Source organism: Equus caballus, chromosome 21 (assembly GCF_041296265.1).
Source record: "Equus caballus isolate H_3958 breed thoroughbred chromosome 21, TB-T2T, whole genome shotgun sequence".
NCBI lineage: Eukaryota > Metazoa > Chordata > Mammalia > Perissodactyla > Equidae > Equus > Equus caballus.
In genome coordinates, this window is record NC_091704.1 from 43,439,103 (window position 1) to 43,448,427 (window position 9,325).

Consider the following 9,325-nt stretch of genomic DNA (forward strand, 5'->3'; position numbering starts at 1 on the left):
AACCACCAACCCCAGGTGGGCCCTTGGCACCCCCTGAACACTGTCCCCTCATTCTCTGGCTGCTCACTTTCCCACTCCCCACAGTGGCTATGTCAGGCCTTCACTGTCCTCACACCTCCACCTTCCCCTTCCTTAAGTACCTAATGTGTGCTAGAGCATACAACGCAGTGCTGGGGATTCAAAGATCTATGAGACCAGCCCCTTCCCTTAAGGATCTCACAGTCTAGTGGGGAAGACTGATACATGAACAGATAATTATCATACAAGACGAAAAGGGCACTGGCAGAGCTCTTTGCAGAAGACATTATCAGAACTTAGAAAACTTTTGTAAACAGGTTTAAGCTGATTCCTTTTCAGTTAAAACTATTTTCTTGACTCTGATTGCCCAGTTTTGGATTATTGTTCTCAAAGGCCAATCGGTTCATATTATTCTCAGTGAAACTGGTTTTTCCTTTTTTTCTTTGGTGAGGAAGATTGGTCCTGAGCTAACATCTATGCCAGTCTTCCTCTACTTTGTATGTGGGTCACCACCACAGCATGGAGCATGGCTGATGAGTGGTGTAGGTCCGTGCCCTTAGATTTGAACCTGTGAACTCTGGGCTGCTGAAGTGGAGCAAACTTAACCACTATGTCACTGGTCTGGCCCCTTGGTTTTTATAAAGCTGTCAGAGAACCTGGTAGTTTGGGGGGTTTTGTTTGTTTGTTTGTTCCCATATGTAATAAGTGGGGAATTAGGGAAGACTTCCCAGAGGGGGTGATTTCTGAGTTGCTTTCATAGTTGAATAGTATTGGGTAAAATTATGTATTTAATCACTATATGAGACGATTTCACTTTGGTGTGAGTATATACAGCCCTAACCCACTCTAAATTCTGTGGTAGAGTCGAGGTGGTTCTTCCAGAAGCAATCAATGACTTCCAAGTTGTAGATGGCTCAATGGTTTTTGTGTGAGTCATTTCTGACTTTCGCTCCATTTGGAAATCCAATCTCATGATAGAATATACGTGTATGAGACCCCTCTTACGACTACTTCAGATCCTCTCTCTCTGCACAGACTCTCATTTGAGGTGCAAGCTGATAACACCTCACCTTCACCTCATGCACAGTCCTCTCACCTCCAGCCCTGGCATCTCTTGTTGAGTCCATCAAAGGATCCAACTCTGGGTTTGTGCCCACCTAAGAGCAACCCGGAGGTGTGGGGAAGTTAGTGCCCTACGTGGTGAACTTTGGACCAACAGAGGGTAGGAGCCAGTGGATACATTTTTCCCTTTTTCTCATCATGAGATGCAGTGGATATGACGCGTTGGGCGCAAAGTTCTGTAGACTGAGCAATCAAGAGCAGTTAGCGGTGGCCAGCTCCATCATGCAGCCTTGTTTTGGTTCTTCTTACTTCCCTGCCATCCTCCCCTTTTCCTCTACTCCTGCTCCATTGAATTGTGCCTGCTAACAAAGTGGTATCACATAGCCTTCTGCCTTAGGCTCTGCTTTCTGAGGAACCCAGGCCAGGACAATATGCATATTTAGTTAGGATATGGTTAAAGGGATGGGTTCTGAGGCCAGAGAAATGAGGTTCAGTCCTAGCAAGGTAGTTGCTTAACCCCATATACCTCAGTTTTATGATCTGTAAAAAGTGGAATAATGCCTACGTTAGGGTGTTATAAGTGTTAAGTGAGATTTATGTAGCACCAGACACATTACACACTCAACTGTTAGCTATTATTATTACTTTGTACCCATGCCAAGCTGGAGCAGGGTAAATGGCCCTGAATGTTAAGATAGTGATGGTACTGCCTTAAAATAAGCAGCACTTTATCCTTTTTTGAGGGCCTCATGTTATCGTGTTGTCTTTACCAACTCTGTGAGTTAGACGAACCTTGAACCTTGACTTAGCACCTGTTTCAAGAAGCCTTGGTCTGCAGAGTGTAGACAGTTTAATGAGAAGCAAGGCAAGGTTGAGGATATGATTAACTGGCTGCACATGCAGCTGCTCCCCAGGGTGACGCAGTGGAAAGGGGACAGATCCAGCTACCTTCGCCTCGGTCATGACCCCTCACTCTTGTTGATTTCTACTATTCACCATTCCTGGGGTATGTAACCCTTCCCAAGCTCTTTCATGGTGTCCCAAATGGTGCCCAACATACTGAGCTGCCCAGAGAAGGTAATCTGATGAGGATGGAGTGGCATTGCTCTCAGAACTCCCTCAAAGGGAGCAATTTCCAGTTATATGGGTCTGCTTAAATTTGGAGTGCTTGAATTAGAAAAAGAAATCATTAACAAAGGGATCATGGAAGGCCTTGGGCTTCAATTCTTAAGTGAAGCTAAATAACAAGAATTCATGGAAGGTATCAAGGGGAAATTCCTGTATTGTTGATTTGTTGGGTTTTGGCATATCTTTGCTTTTGGAATTTCCCCAATGTAAACTTTTAAGTCATTTTCTATTTGTAGAATTCTGTCATAGCTCATGTTTGGCTTCTCCAACTGGTACTTTCCTTAAATGAAGCACTCAGTAAGATATAACTAAAGAAAATAAACATTTGACCAGAATTACTATAATGTGCTTCTAATGAATGGACAGGTTTTAAAAATAGTCTATATTAAAACTTATATTTCCTAAAGTAGTTTTTCCGAGATAACAAAACACCATTTACAGAGTAGTGGCTGAAGATACTCTGACTGGCTCTAGCTCTTTTTTGTTTAATGTGGAATAATTTTATATACTTCAAGGCTAAATTTGCTTCACTTAGCTTAATTGTCAGTTAGATGAAGGAAAATAGCATGTTACTAATTCCAATTTATTTTTCTTTGATACAGTCAAAATTCATGCAGTGGGGGAAAAAAAAGGAGGTCAGACTACGATCTGATAACTTTTTCTTTTTTATTATTCATATTTTGCTATAATTGCTAACATTTAGCAAACAGTCCAACTAAATTACAAATAAAACATACAGTTGACATTTCTTCTCATAAAAGGAAAATGTGAAGTCCAGTGTAATTACAGAGAATAAAAAAAGATACATTTGTATGGTTAATTTTTGTGTTTTCTGTGAAGAAATACCATATATGGCAAAAAACTTTGTAAACAAGTTTAAATTGATTCTGTTTTGGTCAAAACTATTTTCTTGAATCTGATTGCCCAGTTTTGAATTACTCTTCTCAAAGACCAATCAGCTCATATTATTTCCAACAAGATTGCTTTTCCTAAAGCCATCAGTGAATCTGGTAGTTTTGTCTTGTTTTTTCATATGTGACAAGTGCCATCTTTCTGTTTAAAATGGTCCTCAAAGTAGTCTGAGGGGATCGGGGGTCCACAGGTCTGCTATTCACAAAATAAGCTCCGAATTGTTCACGGGAAGAACAGATCTTGCCAAATCCATTATACTGTGCGGCACAGATGCTTGGAAACTTCTTTCCCTTTGAAAGAGAATTGTCTTAGAAATTAGAGGTTGCCTGTCGCAGTCCTCTTGGACCCTGGGACCATGATTGAGTTAGGACTTACACACAGACAAAGTAGGCAGCCACCTCTCTGATGTGAGGAGTGTGTGTAGGTATGTATGTATGAAACCTTAGTTTTTTCATCTGCAAAGTGGAGGCAATTCTGCCTCCTTCACTGTTTTTTTCCCCCCAAGTATGGATATTTTATTCCAGCTCTGGAAAATGAAAAAAAAAAGGGGGAGAAGGGAACACATCCTCCCACACACCATTCTAACTTAGCTAACATTAATTCAGAAAAGCTAAAGCAAACATATATGCGTATGTGTATAAATATGTATATAGACACATACATATTTTTTCAGATTTTAGTCTCATCAGTGTTCATATATTTACTTTATTTTTGTTTTTTCATAAAAATCCTTAAAAGTCATCAAATGCTGGGCTGACCCTGTGGCACAGTGGTTAAGTTCACACGTTCCACTTTGGCGGCCTGGAGTTTGCTGGTTGGGATCCCGGGTGGGGACCTATGCAATGCTTGTCAAGCCATGCTGTGGCAGGTGTCCCACATACAAAGCAGAGGAAGATGGGCATGGATGTTAGCTCAGGGCCAGTCTTCCTCAGCAAAAAGAGGAGGATTGGTGGCAGACGTTAGCTCAGGACTAATCTTCCTCATAAAAAAAAAAGTCATCAAATGCATCCTAATACTTCTACCTCTGCCTTTTCATCAATCATTTAATATTGTTTGGATTGTGTTCATAGTTTGTGTTTTAATGACCTATGTGACTGGTCAAACCGTACATTAGAAGATGTGAGGGAAAAACTTGGTTGAAGTTATACTCTATGCATCACAGTTACCCATCACATGATGTTTTCATCATTATTTGCAGCTTTATACATCATGTAGTTCTCCACGCAGACTATTTCAGCTTCTAGTGCTGTACACATCTGCATCTTCTGGGTGGGACTGCCTGTGATCCATGAGCTTGGGGTCAGGCATAAAGTGTGTAGCACCTGAGGTGGATTCTGATTCGGTCTTTGTTTCCGGGCTGAGTTCTGTTGGCAAAGGCACTGAGTGTTTCAGGTTGTGAGTCATTTTTGCAGGTATTTCTATCCCAACAGACCTTCCTAGCTTAGTTGTTTCTTTAGGTTCAGGAAGTGGCTCTTTTTTGTTGTTCTTTGTCTGCAATGATTTAACTGCCTCGTAAATTGGCTGCTTGTAGCATATGCCTTTCTTCTAGTTACCTTCGCAATTATTACCGACTGAACTGAGTAGCAAGCAGATGCTCCTAAAGTGGCCAGCCCCATTGGATAAGCAATTTTCTTAAACCTAGAACCTTTTCTTGCTGAAACCAAGCCTGCCAACCCTGAGACTGTAATGACTCCAATTTTCAGAAGAAAATCTCGAGGTGGATTTTTCAGGTAGACATACGCATCTTTTCCAAATTGTTCTGTATCCATCATCCCATTTTTTACAAAGTCGTACACACCCTTGCATCAGCCAATATAATGACCAGTTGTAGCACGGATGGATGCAAAGCTCATTTGTAAATGCAGGCTTCTCTTTAACAGATTTAGACTGGAGAGGTGGTGTAGGATATCTGGGGAGCTGCTGTAGTTTCACTAGCCGTTTTTTGGATTCTTCTTCTTTGGCCGCATACACACTTATAGAAGCACACATCAGACCTGTAGGCATGGTTGTCAGCTCTCCCATCCTAACGGCCGCCATATCTATGACCCTCCTTCACTGGGTTTTTAATGGGGGTTAAGATGTGGCAATTTCAAAAAGGTGCTTTTACCTATGCTTAGGATGGGAGTGGTAGAAAAATGGGAATTGATTAAGATGAGGATTATGTTGGTGGTCTCCACACTCTGGACATGTTTATTTAGTATCTTGCTTTTCTTTAAAATGAGGATAATGATATTGACCTACTTCAAAAGATTGATGAGAAGAACGACTAATTATTGTTGGTAAAACACTTTGAAAACATTGTGCCATCTATGAAAATACTAAATAATAGCTTCCTGATGCTGTTGAAAGGATTAATTAGGGAATGTTTGCTTAAACCTTGATCCTCTAATGAAAAGTGTTTCTCCTGTTGCTATTTTTGTGTTAACTATTATTTCGCGCTATAATTTATTGGGTAGTAAGTGTCACATTTGGCTGGTTTTTAACTGTTTCTAGACACAATTTTGATAATTTTTCTTTGAGAGATCAAATGGATTTCATGCTGTAAAGCATCTTGTCCAACGTCATTCAACTAAACTGACCTTTGCTTATTTTGTGCTGTCATTCACAGCATCCTTGATGTTCTCACTCGAGCCTCTCTTTCATGGTCTGCTTGAAATACTGTACTTAGTGATGGATTTAGAATTCTCTAACTCCTCCTCTATTTCTCTGACCATTTTTTTAAAACAATTACAAAAAAAATTCTTTTTTTTAATTTATTTTTAAAGATTGGCACCTGGGCTGGGCCACGGGGCTGGCCCTCCAAAAATTCTTGATCTTGAAGATTTTGAAAAAAAATTTAATCGTCATTAAAAAACTTACTGAGGGGGCCGGCCCCGGGGCCGAGTGGTTAAGTTCGCGCGCTCCACTTTGGAGGCCCAGGGTTTCGCCGGTTCGGATCTTGGGCTCAGACATGGCACCGCTCATCAGGCCATGCTGAGGCGGCATCCCACATGCCACAACTAGAAGGATCCACATCTAAAATATACAACTATGTACTTGGGGGATTTTGGGAGAAAAAGCAGAAAAAAAACCCCCAAGATTGGCAACAGTTTTTAGCTCAGGTACCAATCTTTTCTTAAAAAAAAAAAAAAACTTACTGAGAATTAAAGACTTGCTTAAAAATAAAAATTGTCATTTCTATTTTCCATACTTAAATTTGAGGATATACAGGTTTATGCTCCTGGTTTATTCTCTTAATTTTCTTGGTGGCAAAAGACTGCCTTTAGAATATTCTTATCTCAAAGGGGATTTGATGAAAGTTCATTTTCATTTCTTTCTAATGGATATAATTGCTCCAAATCATTCTGCAGTTTTCTCATGTCTTGTGACTGATAATTGTGCCAGTCAAAGAAACCTAGATGATTTCAGAAGCTGAAGAATTTCATTTAAAGGATATTGGGCAGTTCACAGAATCTGTGAGAAAGCTACAAGCCAAGAACAATATCCAAATCATGCTGCAGAAGTGCCTCCTCTGGGCACCAGATCCTACAGCTTGCACTGCTCAGATCCCTGACATTTGTGCCACCAGCTGCTGCCATCATAGCTGTTGTCATTGCTGCCTTTGAAAATCAGATATTGCTGCTGCCACCACCAACACCCATCTCCAGAATAAATTTGGACCGTCTTTCCTCCTTTAATTAAAGTTTGAGGGCGATGCATCTAATGAATGGAACCAGAGGAAGGCTGAGAAATTACAGGGCCTGGCAATTTCAGCTTCTATAGTGAGAAATGGGTTCTGCCTCAGGAGTGGAGATGGGACTGGGGAAAGGATGTTCTTCAGACAACGGAAAGAGGTTCAGATGCTGGGTGGCCAAAAGGAAGGGCAAACGTCCATCCACGACAATAGCAGAACTACAGTCTATAAATATGTGCATTTGATTCCTAATACTTCCTCCTGGAATAAATATTTAGATGTTTTTAATTTTAAAGATGTATCTTCTTTACTTTTTCTGCTTACAAAAAATTAAATTCTGCTTGGGATAAAAAATTCCATTATTAATCTCAATGTTGTTTCATGAATGTCCTCGCGGATTTTCTTCCTACACATTTTCCATAGAATATTTCCTCTTAATAGCACTAAAAATCCTCTTCATGGCACATTTGGAAAATAATTATCAGAAAAGCCAGGAGAGAGAAACAATGGACATCTTTACTATTATCAATTGGCTTTGTGTTTGCTTCTTATTCCTTCAGTTTGTATCAGCAAAAGATAGCAACTGGTGCCCATGCTATGCCAGAATTTTAACCAGCTCCAGATTAGCTGATTGCATCACCATGCTTTTAACTCCCACTGGCTTTTTCTCTAAATCTAATTATTGATTTTATGGTTCTCAACATTGCTGATGATGAAGGCTTTTTTTTTGTCTTGTCTTTTTTTCTGGATACAGCGCTGGCTCTACCAAAACCATGACAATACGTTGGTGACTTTTGAAAATCAATAATGCTGATTGTAAACTTTACCAACAATATTCCCTGAGGCAATTTCTTCAAATCTCAGTTCCCAGAGTTCTCATTTGAAACAGATTTGAATTCTTTCAACGTCAAGATTTCCAATGTTTTACAATAAATGATACCAGGCAAAGTAGTCATGTGGACTGCCATCAGAAATGCATTACTCTCTTCCAGTTTGCATATTTGCTGCTCAGCTCTCCTGGAAGTTTTGGGAAGAAATTTTAGTTTTGTTTTAATGTAAGGGTGGAGACAAAGAAAGCTTTCAGAATGTAAACACTGTACATGCCAACTGCTTCCTAATGATTTTTCATTATTCATTGGCATTTGACAACTCATCTTTGTCCAATAGTTTTTGTTAGATAGTATATCCACATAGGCTCTGGTGAACTCTAGTGAGCTCTCATCATAAAACAAGTGTAACTTGTAAAACTGAAAAGCCTAATTTGGTTAGGGTGTAAATATTAAAGATTGTTTTTTTTTCCCCAATTGCTGCCTTAACTGTGCAAGACAGAATCATCCTTTCCCTTCTCTACCTATATCTCAAGGAGATCCCTCTGCATGGCCTGTAATAGCTCCAATTTGGTGGGCCAATGCCAACAAACCATTGCAGAGAAAAAAAATAAATAAATGATTTTTAGAAATTGTAAAGATCCTTCTAACCACCAAGAGACGGGGGGATGCTCCCCTCCTGCTTCTCACTGGTACCCAAGATGCACAACTCACAAGGTTCAGTGCCTAGTTAGGGAACTTTGAGTACTCGACAGAATAAATTGGCGCTAGTACAGGCCACTCAGTGAAGCCAGTTTGAAAATGTTTGGCTTGCAGATCAATAGCTCATAAGACTTAAACGGCTCTGATTACGGTCTATGATCTATGAGGGTACTGTGACCTGGGAGGCCTTAATGGACGTGTAGCATGTTGGGCCATTCTGACTGGGAGGACTTAGCAGGATTCTTGAAGAAGCTTTGTTGGGCCCCTCTGGGCTCCTACAATCCATTACGCTCAAATGGGGGCCATGTATCTATGGTGGATATGTGTATAATTGTTTTAAAAGACAGAGTAAATGAACGGTTGGTTTGGTAATACATTTTATTTTGGAACAGATCCATGCTGGTTTGGTTTAAAACACAAAATTCTTCTCTTTCCAGGAGAATATGTTGTAACAGGATCCAGCTATTGATTCAATAAATACTGGTCATCAACTACGTGTAAGGCACTATGTTAGAATATGTATTCTGTCTCCCCGTGTCTCTGCCTCTCTTTAAATCATACACACATATACATATATATGTTTATATATCTATGAATCTGTATATATATAGAGCACACATCTACAAAATTGGTGGTAGTCATTTAGTCCAGTGAATGTACTAAATATGTAGCACATACTGTTTAAGCTGCTCATATGAGAGTTATTCTGCCTTGTGTAACCTCTCGAATCATTATCTCTTACAGTTATTTAGCTCTTCTTGTTTGGGTTTTGGCTCCCCATCTCGTCTCTGAATGTTTCTGGGTTGGACAGTGTAGCAGGCTCTGCCTTCCCTCCACTCATTACCGTACAGCAGTAACTAGCAGAGAGCGGCGGCTAAGCATCAAACTGGTTGAGACCTTTCGCTGAGGGCAGGGTTATATTTCTCCAAAGGCCATGCCTTTCCCACAAATTTTGAAGGTAATGTGTTGACACTACAGAACACTGATGGAAAGACGTTAGAGA

At 40.2% G+C, this 9,325-nt stretch overlaps 1 pseudogene; it reads right to left on the bottom strand.

Moving 5' to 3' along the window:
* Positions 1–2,929: 2,929 nt before the first annotated feature.
* LOC100053595 (MICOS complex subunit MIC27 pseudogene) lies at positions 2,930–6,178 on the bottom strand (annotated as a pseudogene).
* Positions 6,179–9,325: the final 3,147 nt, after the last annotated feature.